Genomic DNA, 24,739 nt, shown 5'->3' on the forward strand with positions numbered 1-24,739 from the left:
TATTACTGGCTTAAAACATATTCTCCACAACTGCAGAAAAAAGGAGAGAGAGAGAGAGAGAGAGAGAGAGAGAGAGAGAGAGAGAAAGAGAGAGAGAGGAAAACACACTTAATTCATCTGCTCTAAAACTCCTCCAGTTGAAAACCCCTTTTAAAATGTCGAGATAACTTGCACAAGCGGAAGATTCAGATGGCATTTTAATCCGCTTCTACATTATGAATAACACAAACAGACAGTGTTGTTATGTTGTTGTTGTCCACAGGGAACGCTGACCAGGGAGTATTTCAAATCTGCTTTCATTTTTCATGTCAGCCCCTAATATTCTCACCATGCTATGGGATGTCCCCGCATATATTAGTTGTGCACGGCATTCTCACCATGTACTTTAATTTCCCCCCCCCCTCCCTCACCATTTAATATGAACACACACACACATACACACAAATGCACAAATACACAAATACACACACCTGGCTCAATTAGTCCTGCCTTCGTCCTGTGGGAAATCAGTATATAAATAAATTACTCCGGCCCTTAATAACAATAATTGATGTGTCAGTGCAATAAGATGTGAGGTTAACAACCTGCAGATGCAGACTGGCTAAAGCCTCCCATTCTGAGCTCCTTGTGGGCAGAAGAGCCCAGCTGGTCATGGTTGGCTTGACACAGCGAGCCCCTTCTCCACACCAGGCAGAGAGCAGACGGACAGCCCTGCAGGACGCACACAGCACACCAACACAATGGTCTCAGCAACACACAAACCAACAACCACACTGACTCTCACTGCAGCTTTCAGCCTTCTGAATCTGTAACCTGTGGGTTTTGCAATGTGCAGGTATGACCAATCATGTAATCCACAGTTGAGAAATGATTGGATATTGATGTGAGTTGTGCACATTGCAGCACATGTGAATCAGATTCATCTTGGAGGAGCATCCCGGCTGCTGCTCTCTGAGTTGCTGTGGGTCCACAACACGTCCCTCTTTTAAGGTGAAAGCATGCATTATGAAGGAAGAACACGACTGTTAAAAGGGCACGGTCCGCCGCTTGATAAATCATGCAGCAATGGAATAATCCTTTGTATCTGTGCTCCTGAAAGTCAGGCCAGTGTTGTGTGTGGTTGCTTTTAATGCTTCACCAACACTGTTAAGCAGACTGTGTGTGAGTTATTATTGCCTGGTTAAAGATTTACAAGACAAATTCCTTTAAATGACTGTACTTCTTCTATAGTATTTCATTCATCACAAGATATTTCTTCCTCTTGACAGTGATTATTACTCAGTTAGCCACTCCACATTATGCAAGACAAATATTTATTACAGGAGATTGGCATTTTATCTTTCATACCCTCAGAAACAGATAGCAAAAAAAATGTTTCAGAACCGTACAATGGCATACCCACCAGGTTGAAAGAGGGCTTTTTCCTGTGCTGCAAAACACCATTAGGCTATTCAAAGGTTTCCTACTGGTTTGGCGTGCGAATGCACAAACCACTCCATGGGTGTGATGCCCAGCTCCTGGCATGCCATCATGCCTTTCCCTACCTCATTTATTCACCCTTTTTACTTTAAATTTCTGAGAGCAATAAGTCTAGAAAGAAAGGTGGCCAAGCACCCACTCATACATACGCTAAAAAATCGACATACATTCTGGCACACAGGCTGTCTGCAATTAATCAAAACCTATTTAATCTATGAGACCAAACATTGTAAAGCTTTACTGTTTTACCAGTGATGAAACATTAACACTGTGAATATACACACACACACAGACACACACGAATATAACAATTTACCCTCCGCTCAAAGGATTTCTGTTATGACAGAAACCTGCAAGATCTGATAATGAGAATAATGCCATCATTGATTCAGTGAAAAGTGAAGATGACAAGAGAAATTGCTTCTGCTTACAGTGCTACATAGGTCACAGCAGAGGACGTTTAAGGTTACATATCAAAGAATACAATTTGAATACTAAATTCAGATCTTTGAGAAACAGACTTCGGCCTCACAGATATCCATTATTGCATTTACTGTAGGAAGTCACACTTGCAAGCTGTAGCGTATACTAGTCACTGGTGTTCAAACAGTCCAGCAGATGGGTCTTACCGCCAACATGCACGGCTGGTAAGGGGAAGTGTACAAGGCAGGAACACAGGTTAGAACAGGCGGGTCGCTTTGTAGACCGCAATCCTTCCTGTTTCAGTAACATATGGGGGCCAAGTGGGGTCAATGCACATCGCACATGTTATAATGTTGCCACCCCCTTTGCTTTCCTGCCCCCACACACACACACACACACACACACACACACACACACACACACACCCTCGACTGGATCACCAGTCTTGGCTTGGAGATGAAGAGGAGGGACATGCCAGCATCAACAGATGCCTTGTGCTCCTATTCTAGAGGGGCCTCTGCTTTTTCTCCCTCCCTTTGAAATCCACAGTTTCTGTGTGCTGTTGTTTCCCATGTTTGGCTTAGAAATGCTCTCGCATTTTGGCAGGTTTTATTTATCTGGAAGTGTTGGAGTGAGAGGGCCTGGATTTGGTCTCAAGAGCTTTGGGGACAAGGGTTGGAGGTCTATCCAGCCTGGAGTTGGTCTGCGGTCTGAATGATTTTTTCACTTTTTACATTTATTTTGCTGGTCTGTGGTGCAGTTCATTAAACATCCTCAACCGAATCTATTCCTAATACACAGTGGGACCAAGATACCTTGTGAAAATCCAACTGTGTTTTGACCCAGGTCTGGAAAAGACAGGAGCTGTGAAGGAAACTGAATATCTGAGTTTGGTTGAATATGGAAACTCAATTTGTCTTTCTGCTTGTATAAACAATTTTGAACTGATAAATACTTGTGTATGTAGGCATAGCTGTGGTAGGTAATGCTGCTATAGTGACAGCACCAGAGTGCAAGAAAACTCATATTTTCCAGTTTTAAGCTTTAAGCAGCAGAAACATTTCAAAAATATAACATATAACAGTTGTTGAAAGAATAAGACACACACTACCCACTGATGACTCATCAAGTCTAATAACTTAGTAGAAACACTTCAATTATCTGACTTTAACCTTCTGAATACATCACAGAGAACTGTGTCACACTATGCAACGACTGTCTGACTGATTTCAAAGTGTTAAGGATCCACTTTAAAGACAGTAAAATGCAACCAGGCGAGCAGAGCAGAGAATAAAGTTGTATTCATTATGCTGCCCTATACTACGTGGGTTTTGCAGCATTTCCAATTACTAGCTCGACAGAGATGGATAACCCCTGAGCTGGTGACCCTTTGACCTGGGGGGCTGAGGCTGAGCGCTGCATTGCGTAGCGTTAGCAGCTCTGGCCAGAGCAGTGACTGAGAGGTCGCAGGTTCAAATCCCCTGAGGTTAAGTTGAGGTTAGGCACAGACGATGCAGCACCACCTCGCTGCCTTTGAGATCTCTCCTGTCGGTTTTGATAAACACTTTGCCGGGCCTCACATATTGGTTTGCGGGGTTGGCAATTACACATAGTGTCAGTGTCATAAATAATGATTACAGCGAGACTTGTTTGCAATTATAATTACAGTTATAATATATGGAGTTCAGTGTAATGGAAAGGAACTGGGACCGCTTTCAACTCGGGACAGGTAGTTATACTGTGTTTAATTACTGTAGTAATTCGCTTCAATACAACCTCCCCTCGTCCTCACCGTGTCCCAGTCCCAGCTTAAAGACCAGAGTCGGTTCAGGTGTGAATATGAACATGAGCGGCAGGTTCGCACTGTAACAAATGAAAAGGCGATGTTTTATTTAGTGCAGGGGAAGGATCATTCAAGAGGGAGCTGAGTGGCTGTAGAAGCAGGAATAAGTAGCGGCTCATGTACTCACATCAACCACCACCTACACAGGCTCTCTCTCTCTCTCTCTCTCACACACACACACACACACACACACACACACACACACACACACACACACACACACCTACGCACTCTTACAGAGAAATAAATGTATATATGCGTACACTGTAGAATAGTTCCTTTACTTGGACTACTGGGAAGATGAACTTCAACAGTTCTCTCACTAAAGGTGCAAGCAGTATTCAATCGAAAGCTAAATTAGCCTTGCCACGTGGGACACTAGAGGGGACATCTTCATATATAATGCATCAGCGTGGATATTAATAACTCTCATTGATCTGTTTTCAATAGCATTCATATGGAGAAAATCAAACAAGCCTCAGCAGAGTGCGAATTTCATCCATTTGGTTTTAAAGGCTTCAGTCCCCACTGTAGATTGAGTTATCTGCAGGGGGAAAAGGAAGAAGGAGGGAGAAAAAGAGATGTTTTCTTGTTGGGTGATGTGCAGATGTTACACATTTAAGGGGAATGAATATTGTTAGAGGGGGAGAGAGAGCGCTGTGTGATTTTCTTCGCGCTATTCCTCTTCCTTCTAATCTTTTTTTTTGTGCCAGGGAGTTAGCATCATTGGAAACACAATTCAGATTAGTGCAGGCGGCTTGTCCTAAGGGAGCCGGGAGGGACGAGGGTCCCGCTTCTCTCCCTGTCCTCATTACCAAAAGACAAGGAACTCGCCGGCAAATCAATGGAAAAGGCTTAGGCACTAATGCAGGCCATGCCTAGCGATGGGACTTAGCTTTTTGTGTGTGTTTTTTTGTGTGTATCTCAGCATGTGCATGTGTTTATGTGTGTGATCCTTGCCTTGTGTGTGAGTGTGTGTGTGCCCGTGTGTGTGTCTGAGTTTAATCATTTGTGTAACAACAGAAGGCTGGAGAAAAACATTAGCTTCAAATGACTGCTGAATCGCTCGCCGTTGGAATAACCTCAAAACTCTGCTTTAACTGCGCTGATATTTACCCCGGGACGTGTGATAGCACGGAAGCCCTTTAATTACGCAGAGATAACGTCAGATTCATCAGTGAATCCATTTAGTCCAGTACTAACACTGTTACCATTGTATGTAATTATAATTGCTCAAGGCATTGTTGCCATGACTACTACTACTTCAATAGCCTGCAGTTGTGTACAACTTTCTTTACAATCATAAAAAGAAAAAGAGTAGCACCTTGGTGTTTCCTGTCAACAACCCCCTGCAGCGGATGCCGGCGTCATAACATACCGAACAATCCACCTTCATCATGGCTCAATCTGTGCCTCATCTGCTCTCGCTGTAGCCGATGCTGCTGTTACCTTCATCCCACACCCCTCGCTCCTCTCTTTTTGTTTACACAGGTAAAACTACTGGGTGCAACAAATGCTAAATAATGGTTTCATGTTGTGGATTTTCAGCCCCTCCGCCGCCTCTGACATCTTGCGGTGCTGGAGGTGATTCTCGGTCTGTGCGGAGGGGAAGGGGAGGGCAAGAGGGAAGAGAGGGAAATAAATAAAACTGAGGAAAACAGATCAATAAATATTTCAGCAGCTGCTCCCTTCACAGACTTCTCCTGAAGCCATAAGAGGTGGAGAGAGAGATTAAGAGAGGGAGGGATGGACAAAGTGCAAGAGAGAGAGGAGAGAGAGAGAGAGAGAGAGAGAGAGAGAGAGAGAGAGAGAGAGAGAGAGAGAGAGAGAGAGAGAGAACAGGGGTAATTGTGTTCCACACTTTCATTCACTGTGAGCAAGAGAGATGGAGGGTGAAAGAGAGAGACAGAGAATGGGGATAATTGTGTCCCAGGCTTTAATAGACAGAGAGAGAAGGCATGAGTGAGGGGTGGAGAAGCGACACAGGGAGTGCTAACGAGCACCACATACCAACATTGTCTCCTATGGGAACTAAAAAAAGGCATATGAGAGGCTGGGGCCCCCGGACTCTGGCACTACATAATAGTGACTGTAAGAATCTCTCTCTTCCTGACTTTCACATAATTCTAATTCCTGTCAGGAGTTAGCGACAGACCGTGTGGGTGTGTAGTTTGTGCAGCGAGCAGCTCTAAATGATAATGAGCCAGGCAGCAGCTGAGAAACGTGTTGCCGTGAATCAGGCGTGGTCAGCATCAACGCCACTGCACTCCAATCGACAGCTGATACTGTCTCACATTGACATGAAATTTGCATACACACACAAGACAACATATGCATTACACACAGAGGATGTAGTGTGTGTGGTATGTATGTTTAAAGAGTGCAGAAGCAGCGGGGGGGAAGAGATGGACAGAGCTTATGAGGGTGGACAGGCCAGAGAGATGGAGGAGTTATGAAAAAATGATTGAAGGACGGATGCTGGGAGGGAGCGAGGGGAGAGAGACAGATGGTGTTAGGGAGGAAGGGGAGGAGGGATTCAAAGACCCGCAACAGGCAGTGATCGAGATGGATTGATTTTGCAGGCAGATTATTAGGTGGAATAAAAAACATGGCAGGTTTATCCTGCCAATGAAAACTGTGTTTTGGTAATTTTGCTGTGAGTGGGAGTGGTAAAATTGTTTCAGGGTCACTTGTTGTGTGATATTGCGGCATTAAGGAGCTGGTGCTAATGTGATATGCCACTGGTTAGGGAGTCGTTCCAGCGAGGCAGCACACCTCTAATGAGACGCTCATGCAGTGTGCCCACATCATAATAACTGGCTTGGAGCTTGTCAGGAATCCACAGGTTACATAAAATATTGTATTTAGCTATTCCTTAAAATTGGCAGCAAACACAGCAATCAAATACTAGTTTTGGTGTTGCTATTTGGAAAGCCACATAATTAGGAAAACAAACCATCCCGATGCCCAGTGGTAGGCAGTGCTTGGCGCACCACTCAGTGCTTATGCTGTGATTTAGAGATATGCCACAATCCTCCTGTCGCTTGAGGTCGACACGTAGCTCCAGCTCCAGCTGTGAAGGTGCCGATGGGATTTTCTTGTAATAAAGTGTCCATAATAGCACGACATTCTGACAGTAAAGATGCATTTAGGCAGAATTTCACCAAGGATTTGGCTGTGACAGCCCATAAAAGGGAATTACAGGAAGTGTTCCACAGTGCCTTGAAAGATTTGGATTTCTTTCTACATTTCCTCCGGGTATTGGCTGCTGGAAATTGCTGCACACATTTTGAAGCGAAAGATCATAGGGATAATTTTTTAAACAAAATATCACATTTGTGATACGAATGACGATATTGTGGTAATTGGGATGTTAGGTGAGATTTCATCAAACAATTGTGCTACAATAGAGCATTAATTGGGTTTGGGAGAAGACACTGCTGTGTTATTGTATTATGATATTTCAGTAATTAGATGTGGGGTTGGATTGTGCAGCTCTTCCCGGTTTTGTAATGCAGGGAGTGAAATTTAGCATGGGGGCGGTTGTGTTCACAATATTTAACGCAGACGTTATTCAAGACATTTCAAGGATATAGTGTTTTTTAAAATTGCGCTTCAATCACATTTTGTTCCTTTATTTATTTAGAGATGTGGGTGAATAGTGCTATCTAATGTGTTGTCAAATATCATTCTTGGAGTGCCAGTGTGATTTACAAACTCTGCTGAAAAATCTTTTTCTTTAGACATTTCAAGGATATGTTGCACGTTTAAAAAAAAAACATGTAATTTCTTTGCTTTTATTATTGTGGCATAGCAGCACTAAATAAGAAGGAATGTGTCCAAATTGTACTAATCCATATGCATAATATCATGCCAGAGCTGCAAATTACATTTTAAATAACATCTCTCATCATCCTGTCCTTCTTGAACTCGTATTTATACTGTTGCAGTGGCAGCAGTTATTGCAATATAATATAACATGTAAATGTAACAATAAAAATATTGCCAGAACCTGATATTCCCTGCCAATGAAAGCAAGGGAGGTTCTTGGGTCAGTAGAGATCCTCTTAGCCCAGACATCTTTGAATGAGTCTGGCATCTTGCTTTGATAAATGAATATGTAAATATCAATAAGTGCAATAGTGTGGTCGTATTATATTATATTACTTCAAACACAGTTAATTGTCAAAACAAAGCAGCCATTGCCTCATATGAAATAAATGCCATAATTCAACTGATGCACATGAAACTCACCCTGATAATGTGACATGCCCTTTTATTTTACTTCAGTGATTTGATATGACATTTCTTGCAGATCATTGAATTAAAAAGGGCTGTGTTGTTACCAACACTGACTTCGACACTTCATGATCATCATTACCAGGGACATGGTGGCGTCTGTTACGTCGTCATGACCTGCGTCTTAAAATCAGTCTGCAAGCACATAAAACACACAGAAAACATGCTGTCAACTGTAATACTATGGTAAAGTTAACAATTTGGAGCTTTTACAACTGAGTTCCAATTAATTGTAGCTGTCCAGTGTTATGTTTGCTTTACTTGCTTCATTTTATGCCCTGACTGTCAGCTCATGAAAGCTGGTCAGTGGGAACTCTCCCTGCTGGTGCTCCCAAAAACAACAACAGGGGCCGTGCAAAAAAAGACTAGCGGAGGTAAGGGGATTTGTTTTCTGTTATGTCTCTGCTACGCTGTGACCATTCTTTTCAAAAACACATTGCTTCCTGCAGCTGCGATTTAGCTTCAGCACATAAATGCGATGCGTGATGAACAGTAAAGATCCTGGGCTTAAACATCCACCCTGCTGCCACCCATGGCAGGAAACATCAAATAAGTTTAATACATAAAAAAAAAAAAAATTCTAGCAACATTCCCTTTAGAAATAACTCTGTGAAATCATTTTGTCATAGCAGCAAAACATCACACTCTCTCCCCATTAAGGGGGTACAGGCTGTATCGATGTGACCTTTATCTGGCCAGCGGACCTCCAATTCCATTAAGAAATAATGAAGGTGTCAGAAAAGGGCAATTAACTGCTTAATGTTGGGCAACAGTACTCTAATACAACATATTTTTGCTGACAAGTCAATATCTATATGTGACAACAACTGCTGTGCTTACAGTCTCTATCAGAGCTATTGACATTATAGAAATGAATTTGTTGCTCTAGAATCCACTGAGTTTGTTTCACTGCCCCATTAAAAACAAAAATGTTATGCATTTCTGTTAGATTAAAAAAAAAACTGTGGTAGAGAGGCATTTAAATGGTGCTCTGAAAATGTAGTCATAGACAGGGAGAGGTGATGAGAGGCCACCAATGCAAATTAAAACACAGGATGGTTCGAAGTTAGAAAATCCAGTCTTACAAAAACAACAAAACAAAATGTGTATCAAGCCGATGTTAGAGCGAGACCCACAATATTGCAGATTTACATCGGATGATATCTGAACCATAAGAAGATAAATGTCCCCATTCAACACTTGTTAGCAAGCTTCATGTTTGGCCTGTTTATTGTAAATATCTGCTTTATCAAACCGACAGTTACCTTTGTTTGTTATTTGGGGTTTGACAGTCATAATCAGAATTGATCTGTATACTACAGGGAGGCAGCAAAATCCGACATGACAAATGTGGGGCAGACAGTGCAGGTGTTTTCTCAATCAGGCCGGCATGATTGATCTTCTCTTAAATCCATCTCGATCAAGCTTTATTGACACTAGGGTTCTATTAAGATTTTCTTTTTTCTTTTTTTTTTGTGATGTTAGAAAAGAAGGATAACAGCTGATAGACTACAGTGCAAAAAGTTTCATCCCAAAGTTGCGTTTCAATTCAGACCTACAGAATATTTATAAACCTAAAAATGTTCTGCTGGTGCTATTGATTTTCCTTTAATTAGATTTTTTACCAGACAGTTTGTGGTAAATTTATGTGAAGACTCATGATGGCGGGAATAGACTTGCCTAAAGGTTCAATTATTGCAGATAATTATAACGATGACATCATTCTGGACATCAACTGGATATGTAATGGATTGCGTTTGATTAAAACATGTATAGCCACTAAAATGAAGGTATGAAGTGTTGAATATGATGCATATGAGCATATAAGTTACTGAGTAAGAAACCCTTGAGCCACTGCCTGTCGTTTAATGCTTTATTTTCGCTCCCAACATCACAGCGAGCATTTTATTATCAAGTATATAGACGTTCGTTGTCACTGTTTTGACAGTGCAGTTTGATGTAGCACAGTGATTTTTTTTTCCTTAAAGCTGGGACTTCTAAATGAGCAGCAGCATTTTCTTTTATACAAGTGTGCTGTACAGGGTGAAAGTAAAGATGGCACAATATAAGTTGTCAAACCATATAGACGGCACAGCTTTGAAATACTGTGTCTTTGAAATTGCAACATTTCAATTCAGAGGACTGCAATTATTCAGTCAAACATGGAAATGGAGAGAATTGCTTTACAGTAGCTGCATTCATTATATTGCAAAGCCCAGCCAGTTTGTGTCCTATAAGTTATGCTTTAGTGCTCAGCCCCAGGGACCCCAAGCCCTTCTGACTGTGCCCACTCACCCATTGCTACTTCCTGCTCTCACCTCACACTTAAAGACATGAGCGCTCAACCTAAGGCCATCTGTTAGCTTTTTCTGGGGCAACTTAATGCCTACAGCGAAATAGACATATGTGATCAAGTGTACCATCGCAGTTGACAACTGTCTGTGTTGGCCTGATTACCTGGAGACCACCACATCTTCACAACTTCTAATGAACGCTGTGCCTCTCCTGCTGTGATGCTCCCTGTAACATACTCCACTTACAGGAAGTTTAATTCGACTGTGCACAGACATTAATAACTAAAGTCAAAAGAAGACACCATTTAATAATAATAAACAAACATCACTTATGGCTGTTATAAATATCACAATATTATTACAAATATTTTCTTCTGCTATCATTATATGTCACAATATATGTCAATGGTATATCTAGTCATATTTAAACTAATTAAATGAAATAAATTGAATTGTATTACACTACTGTATTGGAGGTGGCATATTGCCCACACCTTGCACATGACAAAAGAGGGGATGGCATTGACTGTAGGACTACAGAAAACAAACACTTCCTGAAAACTCTAAAAAGGAGATCTTTTTATTCTTCCTCTGAATGTTTTTGTACACAAAGACCCCAGATGTTCCCCAGACTTATAAATCCTTGACTTAAAGGTGACATTGATTGGATGCCTCATTCATGAAGTCTTGATGAATCCTGTTTTGTAAGAAGGTCAAGGGGGGACGACACCTGTAATGGCGGCTGCATGTGAGGACACGGAGGGTGAGGAGAATGCCGCGTAAAAGGCGGTAATTGGCTGAGCTGGAAAAGGGTAAGGCCACTCCTGGGATGGACTTTACTTTGCACAAAGGATGGATTAGCCAGATTGACTCAGTTGAGACAGAAACACACCATATGGAGGGCTGTGTCTGGCTGTGGTTGGTTGTTTTATTTATTAGCTCTGCCAGGTTGGTTGCCACATTCATTTCATGCCTGTGTTATTCCACCTGCATCTACAGTTGAAGTAGCTCTACAGTAGAAAAACATCCGCTTACTCTCAAACTGTGCAAAAAAAAATAAAGTAATACCAATGAGGTATTTATTGTTATTACAAGTGATTAATATCAGCTGTGAGCTTTTGATCTTGCACATATACCGGCCTTTTGATCACATTGTCAGACAGTCTGTGTTGTATCGTTAACTGCAGATGTACTTTGACATAACCACAAAATCCAGACCTGAGCAGCAGAGCAATGACATAACTAAAGGTGACAACTCGGCAGGTGCTGAGCTGACTAATATTAACTTACATCATGTTCCCTGGCATGTTAACTTGATTGCCATTTTCCTCGTAGTTACTCATTGTAACATCAATGACATCTGAGTCACTGATTGATTGGAAAATAATTTGTTTGATTGAAAGTAAAAACATTTTAAGGACTAAATATATTGGATATGACAGCCTTCCATTTCTAAAATAAAACATAAAAATACAGTTAAGTGTTAGATTAGAGTTGCATACAAACCAGACTCACACATCTGTCGTGTCACATTTGCTCAGAAAATTGGGTCTGTGTAAATTCAGCCCTGGCCAGCAATGTGAGTAGTTTGTAAATTCCTGGAGACAAACTAAACTGAAGGGTGGTGGAGTCTAGTGGCTCAAGAGAGGATAGTATTGAAATGAGGAGTCTGACCTCTTGGCCAATCAGTGAGGATCAGTTTGGAGGCTCGGAGAGGCTCTCATGTTTTTCTCCTCTATCGAAAACAAAGAAATAAGCCGGTCTTCAAGCATCCAAAAAATAAGTCACGTCATAAGATTAGACACGAACATCAAGTCTGTTGTTTCTCCTTTGCAGGTTTCCATTAAATTAGATAATCTGCAACAAGTGTGTCTGAGAAATGAAACTCCACTTGGCCTCTGTCTGTGTCTGCAACAGGATGACCTGCTTGTCCAAAAGATTGTCTGAGTCCATGATCTAGATGCTCAACACTAGTCTGGTCTCTTGGTCCATCAAAACCCGCTCGGGGAAACAACTCTCCTCCTTTTTGTCTTATTCCTTCATCCATATCAAACACACAGCCACTGCTAAAAGATTCATGCATGTGGACTTTGGGTCATTAAAGAATGATCCACAGCAAAGCTGTTTTTTCGCCCTCATAATGAAATCCAATATTCATGAAATGGATTTTCCTCTCCGGTCTCCCACTCACTCTCACCACAGATGTGTGTTTGCCGGTGTATTTAGTCTGTGTTTGCACAGCCTTGTTAGGCTAGCACGGGTTAATGGTATCCTAAAGGCGCATTTTCTGGCCACCCAGTTAATTACACAAGGTTGACGGATGACCTTGCCACACATTACCTGTGTAAAGCATATCTGAGCTCTTCTAAGATCGGGGCCAGAGTAAAGACCAGTTAATCAAAGCTTTGTTTACACAAGTACGTTACTATACTGAGCTTCCAGTCAGAGGTGGTAAAATAACAACATCAGATTGGTACCCTAAACCCACAATATGCAATATATATGATACAATAATAATAATAATGATTGAATGAATAATGACTAATTATTTATGGCGTGCATTTCATACAAAAAGAGGCAATATAATGTGCTACACAAAAATTAAAAAAGATGCAAAAAGTGTAATGAATGGAACGATTGTTGGTGAGATAAACTGTAGTAAAAGTCATTTGTGTATGACGTGTGCATTTACACCTTACGGTGGTTTATAAAAGGACAAAAAAAGTGAGAATAAGCAGAGAGCCTATGTGGAGTAAAGTAAGTGATACTACCCTATGGAAATATGACTTCCAGGCACTGGACGACTTTACCCGATATAATAATAATTATTATTTATTTATTCTGGTCCTATAAAGTGAAGGGTTTTTTGTTGCCAGTAACACTCTGAGCTTACCTCCAGATCCTGTTTCAAAATGTTTATTTCTTATGTTGACTTTTGAAATGTTTCTCTACCCAAACAGACCTAAATACAATTCCCTATCATGTTTTCAATGCTTGCTCTATATCACCTCCAATTTGTCTAATTTGTTTGATTTCCTGAATAAATAGGAATAAAAAAAAGAATAAATATATCATAATCATCCATGCTGAAACACAGGCTGCTGCACATTGTATAGCTACTGTCAGACAATAACATTCACAGTTCTTCCCTCTCCCGTCTGCTCTCAACACTTGATATTCCCGATCCAGACAACACAATGTAATAACCCTCCTGTAATCCCAAAGGAGACATTCTGCCTCTAATCAGCCTCGAATAAACTTATAATAGCACTGGAGTTGATTCAAACCGAACCACTAGATGGCATTAATTTAAAAATACAACACCCTTTATTGTCACTTGGAGAAGACATACACATACAGGACTCTTTAATAACCATGTAATTATTCGTCTATATTGATGATTTACATTTTCCTCTTCTTTCACACCTTCAGTGGTCTTTATGGATGCTGGTTACCTCAGAATCAGGCTAGCAGACAGCTCATCAGTATGGGTAACCAGAGTTGGGGTGGGACCTTCACCTATTAAGGGGGAAGAGGGTGGAAAAGCTTAAAAGCTTAAAGTAATAGTTTGCTACTGTAGTTATAAAATGGCCATGTAGGCCTAATTTAATTTTGAGGGTAAGCAGTCATACTAGATTTAAATATAAAAGCAAGTGAGTGACACAAGTGTTGATGCCCTGGAGCTGTATTGGCTGTTGAATATTCATGAAGTCATATTGGGGATTGTGTTTTAAAATGCAAAAAAAACAAAAACCAAGAGGAATAATGCAATGCAAAACAGCCTTCGCTCTATACTGAATTATGGCACAAAATACAGAATCTGCAGTCTCTGTGATTAAAATTTTGCCAGCAAAATACTACTATCATCACTGGCATCAGTAGCAATTTTAATCAAGTCATCTTTTTTTTGTCATATCATCAAGACATTATGCCACGTTTGATCCTCACCACCTTCATTATGATAACCACCAACACTGTTATCATCAACACTGATAATCAGCCTCCCCATCTTCTCACTGTTATCTCCGTCTTTATCACCGCTGCTAATTCCCAGCATCGGACTCGGCTCTCTGAGACACAATAGTGTTTTGTTGTTGCAGTAAGTCACAGTGTTTTTTTTTAACCACAATTACATACTCCACTGAAGCAAAGGAGGTAATCCTTTCTCTCGCTGTCTTTGATTATATTTCATTGCACTCATTCTTCAGCCCACCACCCCCCATCTCACCCTCACTATCACCCCTTCCTCTTTCCTTCCGCCATCATCTGGATTGTGTAGCTACCTCCAGATGTGGCTATCTGTCCTGACACCTTTTTTGTTACTTTGTGTTTGACTCTAGGTTTCTGTTGTTGCCACATTGTGCACATCACTTTATGTCTTCCTTAAGCTTGTTTCCATCTCTTTCTCTCTGTTTCTCATCTTTTTTTTGCCTTTGGGCATTCCTTTCTCAACCCATCTGCTCCCCCATTTCTTTTTCACTCAGTTTGGCCCTCTTCATTCTTATGTACTGGACCTCTATTGCTCTTCCCCTCTTACTGTGCCATAAACTGTGAGATTGCTGTATATAACACTGAGCATGAAGCTGTCTGAGGTGCAGATGGTGTGTAAAGAGCAGAACGGATGCTTGAATAGGAAGGGTAGAGTGTGTTTGTGCATGTGTGTGTGTAGGTAGCAGTCATGCACACATTTACATGTTCACATTTGTTAACTGTGCCTATTCTCAGTGTGAATCTAAGTGAACCCAGAATTCTGGAAGAAGGACTGATATCAGGATACCAGTGGTTGTCCACAAGTTTTCATGTCTGTGTGTGCAGCGTTCACTCATGGCTGCATTGGCATATGTGTGTGTGTGTGTGTATGTGTGTGTGTGTGACAGGGCGACAGGTCACGTCTGTGATGCCCGATGCTTTGAGCGCAGAAGCTGACTGGGTGAAAAGGTCAAGCCAGGGTAAGCGTTCCTCTCCCTATAAAGCATGCATCACCACGGGAAGTGGAAGCCAGCGGAGGGTTCAGCGCAATGTGCATATCCACCCCCTGAGGGGACCTCCACCCACAGGGACAAACACCTTGTTATCTCCTTCATCGTTATCTCTGTTACTGTCGTCCACACCTTCGTTGCTGTCACTGCGAGGGAGAATAAAGTCATCACACCCACACACACGGTAGCGGGAAGTGGAGCACTTGCACCATTAACAAGTGTTTTCTAATTTGCTCTGAGCACTGACAGACAGCCGTGCACCGAACGAGAGCTTTCTATAAATACAGTAGGAGCTTTCTTTGCCCCAATGTGAAGGGCACATGCACACCGAATCTTTCACGCACACCTGCCTTCAAACAACAACACATGTGAACACACACAGAGTTAAACAAACAAGCAAATAAATCAGAGCTTGAATAAATTGGGAGATCTGGATATGTATTTTTTTCCCTTCTTTTCTTTCGCCTCATCCATTCCTGCCTTCTGCTTGATCTTTCACTCTCAACAGGAAAAGAGAATTTGAATTAAAAAGTGGTTTTGATATCTCTTCCTTGCTGCAGATAAATAAAATGATCACACTCTGTCAACAGGAGGACTTCTGCTCCTCTTTCACCTTCTTCCTCCTCCTCCTCCTCCTAACCATCTCTTTGCCCCCACCTTCTTGCCCAGCCCTCTCCTCTGATTGGAATCTGGAAACCCATTTGCTGTCTTGCTCTCAGACCCAACTCAGGCCATGTCAGGTAGTCTGCGCACGTCCCCCCTCAGTGCTTGTTCCCTCGTTCCCCTCCCTCTCTCCTCCCTTCCCTTTTTTCTCTCTTTTGCTTGCTCCTTTCGTCTTTATCCCCCCGCCGTCTGCTGCAGGCTCTGTGGAGAATTTGCCCAAATTACCTGTCATACTGGCAGCTACGTGTAAATAAGCCCGGAAAGTGTGTCGCTTTCTCAGTATCCCCCTCCTCCCCCTCCCTCCTTCTCTCTCCCCTCCCCTCACCCCCACCTTGACGCTATCTCATCGCACTTCAAACCATGATTCCCCTTCTTTTCAATCCATCACATCTTTCCCCCTTTTTTTTTCTCCTTGCCCTCAACCTCAATCTCCCCTTGCTGTTTATTCCTGCTTCTCTCTTTCTCCATCTCCGCTCTCTCAGTTCGCCAACAGAACTGTGGGGAGGCTTGGGAAGTCTTTGTGGTTTTTTTTAGTGGGGAAAATGAGTTTGTTGCCGACTCCGTAGGAGATATAGCATGCAGCGAAACAGGCCATTGACTACCTGTCATTTAGCCTCAGGGCTTAGTGAATTAGAAATTGCAGCCTTTGGTCTGCTGTCCTGCTAACTCCAAACAGCTTTGGGTGATGGGGTTTGGGGATCAGGAGGGAAATGGTGTGCTGCTTGTGCTTATCGGTGAACAAAAGGTAGGTGCATGTCTGTTAAGATGTATCAAAAAAATGTTTAATTTAGATGTTTTTCACAGCGCAAATATTCTTTCTATCGACTGATTTCTTTAATACTGCTGGCGTATACCAAATGGTTGTCGTTTTGGTATTTCTTCACATTTGTTAGTCAAGGTGGGTGGAGGTGTGCGAGGTCAGGGCCAAGCTCTGAGTTCAATTTCTGCTTCAGAAGGTGTAATCATCTCTCACCCAGGGGTTACAGGTGCAAAGAATGTGATTTGGAAGGAGGGAAGTAGAGGCAAAACCTGGAGGAGGAGGATGTTGCAGCAAAGTGGAGAGAGTGATAAGAAGGAGGACACGGAGAAGGGGAGCTCAAACCATGTCTATGTAACAGAGCCAGGCTCTCGCCAGTCATCTTGTAAGATTTACTGAGCGCAGCCCCTCTCTGCAAATTATAAGCCAATAGATGTGTCATCCTGATAAATGAAGAGGGGTTCCGGGTTATTTCTGGGGGTTTCTAAGGAGCATATTGGCAGCAAACACTCCCAACATCGGTCCTAATTCAAGGACAGCTGTTTTTTTTAAAAGCTTCATTCATAAAAATTCAGTGTCAAATTTAGATTGATTCAGTATGGGCCAACATAGCTGGAAATCACCAGTTTGCCTACACAAATCCAGGAAACCTCCTCCGCCTTCTGAAATTCAGCACATTTTTTTTTGCTCTCATCCTGAAGTCCAAAAGCCCACTTTCTGTGTTCATTCAGTCTGGGATTTCACGCTGCGCTTCTCTTTGTGATCAGATAATTTATACATTTGTTCATCTTTTACACCTTTCATTGGGGCTATGAGTGTGAGGCGCAGGCGAAGGTTTGCAAAGATGATAGCACCTGTTAGCTAAAGAGGGCTCAATCATGAGCGGTCACGCATCACCTCACTGCGATCCCACCATGTGGTAAAGCGGGCAAGATATGCACACTGCGCCCAAGCTGCAGTGGGGGAGCAGTGTAGCTCTCCTAATTGGAAATGGCCTGCAGCTCGGGTAAAATACATATAGAGAAGAAGTAGGGGATAAAACACAGGCAGGTAGAAGACCAAGACCTTAGAGCATCTTTTGTGGGTATGTATTTTTGTGGCTGTGCAACAAAGAGGCTCTGCGTAAACATATGGACGCAAAGGCGCACACACACATACATATCCTTCCACAAACTCATGCTAATCCATGTGCAGTAATGTAATATATGCATAGCAGTCCCCTGAGGCCTGGCACATCCATGAGAAAAGAAAGCTAAGAGAGAAATTCCTCCTTCTAGTGAGTCCTATTAGCATACCTGTTGCAAAAACACACCTCAGGCCTCTCTTTCATGGGTGCAGTTTTCTCAGAAATGGAGACAGGAAGAGATATGTGGCGTTATAAGAACACAGCCAACACATCCTCATACCAAAGCAACAGAATAGGTGTGACTCCCATGACTCCCAAAAACTACCTCTATGTGTGTTTAACGCCCTCTAGAGGACGGTTGGAGACCAGAAGAATGACCCACAGGATGGAATTATAATGAAATGATGTTTTATGGTGTGACAGTGCTGTGGTTAAGGTCTGTTTAGGCAGAAAAAACACTTGGTTACAGTTAGTGAAAGATCACAGTTTGAACACCTGAGCCACAGCAGCTTGCAGCATAAACACTGGTGAAATACAAACCAGTGTTTGTGTCTTTGGCAGGGGAAGACACTCGGTTGGAAACGAGAGGCAAACAGTGTAACAACAGCCTTTTTTTTTGCCTTTTTTGCCATCTTACCCATCTTCTCTTAATAAGAAAGTCACCTTATATTGACGTCACCTGAACAACATCACTTTTCCCAGGGTCATAATTCAAACAGCTGCTAGATGGTGCACATATAACCATAAGTCGTTTTTGCCCGCCTGAATTTTGGACCTATACTGTCATTTTCTTCTGAGGCCAGGCTGAAAGAGCAGGTGTTGTAACACAGCTCGACAACCTCCGCGCAGGTTTTTCTTTCTGAACTTTAAAGACTACAGTGGATCTGAAGGGCATCACTGGGTAGCTGGGATTATGAATTCTAACCCACCACACCTCAAGAATCACACACAAAACTGACTACATGTAATAGTGTGTTGCAGGCTGTGTCTTCAGTTTTTATACATTAGTCCAGTGCCTATGCCATTCAGTCAGCGTGGCAGGCTGGGCAAAGAAGCAACAGAGAGGATGTTTGAAACTGTGACAGCAAACTGAGAGAGGCGCCTTTGATCAGGGCATCTCTGTGACTCCACACAGCCCTATTTACTCTGGTCTCCCTGACACACAGCTGCCCCATTTTCACAAAGCATGGAGAGGCTTCAGGACCCTCTTCCTTACCTCCTCTATGGCCCACTGTTAGTTTGACAAGCTGAAGCCAGGCTTGATTTCTCCCACGGCTGGTGTGCCAAAAAAATATCTGCAGAACTAAAGCCCAAACAAACATTCTCAATTAAAATACAAAAAAATAAAAAAGCATTCATGATAATGTGGGAGCCAGAGAGAAAAAAAGTATTCAATCAGCATATTGTGCACCATTACAGAAAAAAAAATAAGGAAACATGCTTTTCCTAATGAGCTCAGGATAAAATTCCCCACCATGCCATGTTGGCTTTTCATGGCCTGATTTCACATCCATTTATCCACCCCCTCACATCAAATGGGCTTGAGAATTTATGCTTTTCTACAACAGTGGTGCTATCAAAGCGGAAAGCTTCCTTTGGATGGGAGAAGAGATAATAAAAAGGGGTATACGACTGGATCAATACCACAGCACTCGTTTGTGTTCAGCCAACAGCATAAATGTGTAACAGAGATTGAAGCGCTTGAGCCAGATGGCAAGAAGATACGGCCTTGTAAAAAAAAAAAACTTTTGTAGGTTTAATTTTGTTTCCATTTCCTGAAAGAGTAATTTTAGGTGCATGTGGTCGGGACATCTTTGGCTTTTTTGAGATCTTGCATTGTGTTTACGCTCTGCTGCTGCTGCTGCTGCTGTTCGGTCGAATATCTTCTTTTTTTCCCCTCTGTTTGACTTTTTTTTTTTTGTCGTTTTCTTTTCACTGGTGTACGCAGGACACAGACACCAAGGCGGAGCTGGATCACATACAGCTTTGGCTCTCCAAAGCTGATTGAATTCCTAAGCCCATTTCCCTTCAGAAAGAGAATGAGAGAAAGCAAAAAATTATGCATCTCCCTGCCGCTCCAAGAATATCTTCTCCCTTTTCATTCTCTTCCTCTTTAACTATGTAACAAAAAACCAAGCTCAGATTAAATGATATCACCTTTTTATTCACTTTGTTGCACTTAAGACAAGCACAATTCTTTTCTTTCAACTGTGAGAGTAAAAAACAAAACTTTTATTTGATTTCCTCTGCAAACCTAATTTGAACTTTTTAAAGGGGACAAGCTGAGCGAGGGCAGGGTTTTTAGTTATTGATTTCTGCATATTTCCTCAAAGGGAATGCTTTGCAGCTGTACAAATGAGCACATAATGCTATCCCCATGATGCATTTTGATTGGATTACTCCAGTATCAAGGAAGGAGACGGCTCAATATGTTGGCAGTGCAGTGAGAAGAGAGTACATGCTCAGATTGGATTGATTTAGCCGCCTGCGTCACTGGAGCGCTTGTTACTCACCGGCCAAATTATCCTGAAAACCCAAGCAAATTAACCCTAATATCTGTGTTGAGAGCCAGCCTGAATGTGTTTGTGCAGCAGTGTCCAACAAATGTGTCACTCATAGTGATCGTGGTGGTTTTCTCAGAGGAATTGTAGTCGCAGTTGGCTACACCACTTAATGGTGGTGAGTCTCCTACTAGAAGTACATCTGCGAGGAGTATTAGTCATGCTTCTGTTTTTTCCCCCCATACAAATGACACATAAGTACAACAGCGTATTAGGGCCATAGATATATATATATATAAAAAAAAAAAAAACTGACCTGGAGGAGGGGGGATAATATGTCGACACTGGAGAGATGTTGCTCGTCATGCATTATGCCTGCCGTGGAAGAACTGATCAAACTGTACTTGTTGTTTTCCTTTAGCAATAAGGAGATCACCATATCATCCTCAGCATCCAGACTTTGAAAAGACATTGTATTTCTCAGTTTTCTTCTTGAGATATTACCCCTCCCCCCCTTCTCCAGGTCAGTATTTTATTTTATTTTTTACATATATGGCCCTAATAGGCCATGGTAGCAAGGAGTATTAGTCATGCTTCTGTTTTTTATCCCCATACAAATGACACATAAGGGCAATTCTATTTCATGTGATTCCCGAAGCGCTTTGGCACTGCAGCTCAGTGGGAGACTGACGCCTGTCAACTGTAGCCTTTCCATGCTGCTTAGAGGGGTCGTGGATATGCCACAGAGAATGGGGTCCATTCACTCCTTTACATTTTATTGGGAACAAAACTGAGTGGGCGGAAGAGAAAAAATGAAAGGAGTAGAGAAAAAAGACATAGGAAGAATAATAGGAGTAGTTGTTGTAATGGAGGCAAGAAGTCACGGCAGTGTCAAAGAAAAAACACTTTGCTGATGACGGAAACACTGGAGTGCATTGTCAGCCTTGGTGGAGAGCCGTGCAATGGAACGTTTTTTTTTTTTGGGGGGGGGATAATGAGGTGATGAAGTTTGGAAAGACAGAAGCACATTGTATCGTGAGGATGAGAAAGAATCGGAGACAGAGACGAAGAAAAAGGTGAGATACAGATACGGCAGCAAGCTCTACTCATGTATTATTGCGGACCGTATTGATTGAGCTGGGAAAAACAGAAAAAAGAGAACCACTGCCTTGAAACCGAGTACTGATGGATAGGAGCAGTGGATTGGAGGCTGACAATGGTGTTATTCAGACGAGTGAAGCATTCATTCTCCACAGTGAACAACATCATAGAGTGTAGTGAGTAGTCTGAGCAGTGTATATAGTTAATCCTAACTTTGTAAACAACATCCCTTCATAGGTGTACATAAGGGAGTCGTTGTTATCCCTTTAGGTTAGAGGCAGATGATCTACAGAGTGATTGTCATCAACACTCCCAGGGAGGGCAAACTGCATGTTTACCATCGCTGATTGTTTTTTGAATGACTAATACAAGCATATACAAAATGGTTTTTGTTGTCTGTGCCACTTTTACCCCACAGGCCATAACCTCTCACAGAAGCAATTAGAAATCGAGCAAAGACGTAGACATGCAAACAGAGGGAGTCGTCTTCCTCCCTCTCCCCCCAGGGGGAAAACCACTGTCTGTGACCTTGAGCAAGGTACGCAATTTTCAGTCGGTGAGCATGTGACAAGAGCAGCAATTGCGTTGAACAGAGGGTCTTATCAATGTGGGAGTCATCTCATCAAGCTGACATGCAGATAATAATATGGCTGAAAAAGGAGAAAGACAAAATGTTTTGGAAGAAAAGCTTTCGGCACAGCGTGTGCGTCTGTGAACGAGCTCTCGTCCTTGGCCCCGACCGTAGTTTAGCATATGTTTGTGTTGATTCTGTGCAGTTGTGTGTGGGTGCCTGCAATCTGCCCAACAGTGTGTGTGCGATTGTGTTTGCGTGCGCGCCCGTGTAAGACTGCGCATGAGTGATCTGTGGCTCGAGCCATCCCTCAGGTGTCTGATATCTGATCGTCTGGATTGATCGGCCCAAGGAGAGCGTGACATTCAGCTCGTACCATTGTGCCGCAAGCTTACTCAATAAGACTGTGGAGCAACAGCGGTAGAGCCCTTTGTTACAGGAAGTTAATTAGGCCTGCTCGAAACACACGTGGAAAAAAAGAAAAGACAGGGTACGAGGAGTCATGTTGATTTCCCAGCAGTGGATGACTGTACGATGGAGCTTTACACAGCTATGGTGTAGGTGGGGTGGGGTGGGGTGGGGGGTGTTTTCCCTCTTTCTGCTGTAAGGTGAGTCCCTGGGGAGGCCAGCTCCGTCTTCAGACGAGACGCGGAGGCTTTTAGTGGGGCTCCAGGCAGCACAGGTGGTGCCCCCGCATGCATTGATCTCTAAGTGCTTTTACTATAGGGAATGTCATCCATGACAATGGAGTACACACAGGCATGGCTACAAGACATGCTGCATTGTAATCATATAGTGGAGGCTGTGCACAGAATGTATAGCATTTCTGTCAATATGTCTTTATGTCAAATGAAAAGTGCATAAAATGCTGACAACCATAATGGAAGGTAATGGTCAAGGCTGGTGTATAGTGCTCGTTCTTAGTCCTTTAGTACATTAAAGCAAACTTCAAGTCTCTGTACTGGCTTCTTGTAAGACCTGAGCTTAAAATACTACTGATTGTCAATTATTTTAGACACTAAAATATTTGAATGTCTTTAAGTATATGAATCCTTCTCTCAGGGCCAAAAGCAATACATAGAGATATCGTATTAAGTTGTTATGCACACATACTATATACTTTACATAGATATGTTACTCCTATCCACAATTTTGATTGAATTGTAAGTACTCAGACCATTATCCACTTTTGAATTTGTGTATTTCTTACTTTCCCTTATTTTGGTTCATGCATTATGTAAAGCTTTTGCACTTGAATTGCACAGAATTTGATCTTGCCTTACAGGCAGTGTCTGTTTTTTGTTACAGCCTGATGTAATATAATGTTTCTTTCATGTGAAGTCATTTAGGACTACAGACACTGGCCAGCCCATTGTATGAATGGTCTTTTCTTATGTGGTCTATAAGGGGTTTTTTCACAGCAGAGCACTGGGACTCTGACAGCCATCCTCCATTCAGTCGCAGTGTTTTTCTTCTTCTATAAGATTCCTCTGACAAAGCACTCTTAGTAGCTGTCATCTGGGAAAAGGGTCTCCAGGAAGACCTATGCTCACATAACTTGACACGATAGATAATCGTCTTATGGAAAGGTTCTTTTATCAAGAGTTTAATTCTATTAGAAGGGAATTAATAGCAGGAGTTATCGTGAGCCACACAGTGGTGCCAGAAGTTGTAGTGGATCCCCCTGGATCTAGATCCAGAGTCCTTCTAGTGGAGGATCCCATAAGACATCGTTAACATTATCTTGGCTGACTGACTGGAGGGACATATTCTCTCTAATTCCACCGCAATGAGTAATCCCCACTCACCAAACCATCTTTAAAATACCAAAGAGTGGTCTGGTTATTACCGACTAAATGAGGGAACTCAAGGTTAGTAAAAGCACAAAAAGGATTTCATAGATAATTAATGAGACATTATTCAGTTTATGTTGCTGTGTGGATTCACTGTGTTGTTTGGTGCCAGTAATAACAATATTTTTTCTAGCTGACATAGCTCTGCTGACATTGTAGTCCACATTGTGCATTCGGTCTGGCCAGCAGCCACGGTCATCAGTGGCAGTTATGCCTGTCTTTGATCATCAGCTGGGAGGGCAGAGCCTCACACTTCACAGCACCTGGTTGCCTCACGCCCCTGCATAGTGCACAACTACCTGTCTTTCCCTACAGCCTGCTGTGTCCTTCCAAACTCCTTTAGCTACTGCTGCAGTCCAGATGTCCACCACAGCAAACAGGATGGAGCAGTGGGTGGTTGTGGAAAAGGAACATTTTGTAAATATAGTGTAGTCACACAGATAAATGCTGCAAGACCTGATCCGATTCAACACTACAGCCCAGAAGACCCCTGTGCCTTGTTGTTTAGACTATTTCCACTTACATGAAAATATTTTAAAAAATGTCAAAAGTCTATGTAGCTCTAATTAGAGGCTGGAGGAAAGAACCAAAGGAGCAGCGGGTTTAGAATAAGATGAATAATTTTGTGCTGAGGCAGACTGCCTGTGACACCATTGAACATGTGGCCTCAGAGGCTGCCCAGCTGATGTAATTGCATATATTTTAGTCACTACTTGTTTAGCTCTCCAAGATCAAAGGCCATAACAGACTTTTTCTTAATGTGTGTGTTTTTTTCTGAGGTCAACGCGTCCTTTTTCCACCAGTCATAATTTATGCAGGGCACCTAGTAAACCTTTCATAATTTGCTAAT

The sequence above is a fragment of the Scomber scombrus genome, chromosome 7, assembly GCF_963691925.1.
Source record: "Scomber scombrus chromosome 7, fScoSco1.1, whole genome shotgun sequence".
Classification (NCBI taxonomy): domain Eukaryota; kingdom Metazoa; phylum Chordata; class Actinopteri; order Scombriformes; family Scombridae; genus Scomber; species Scomber scombrus.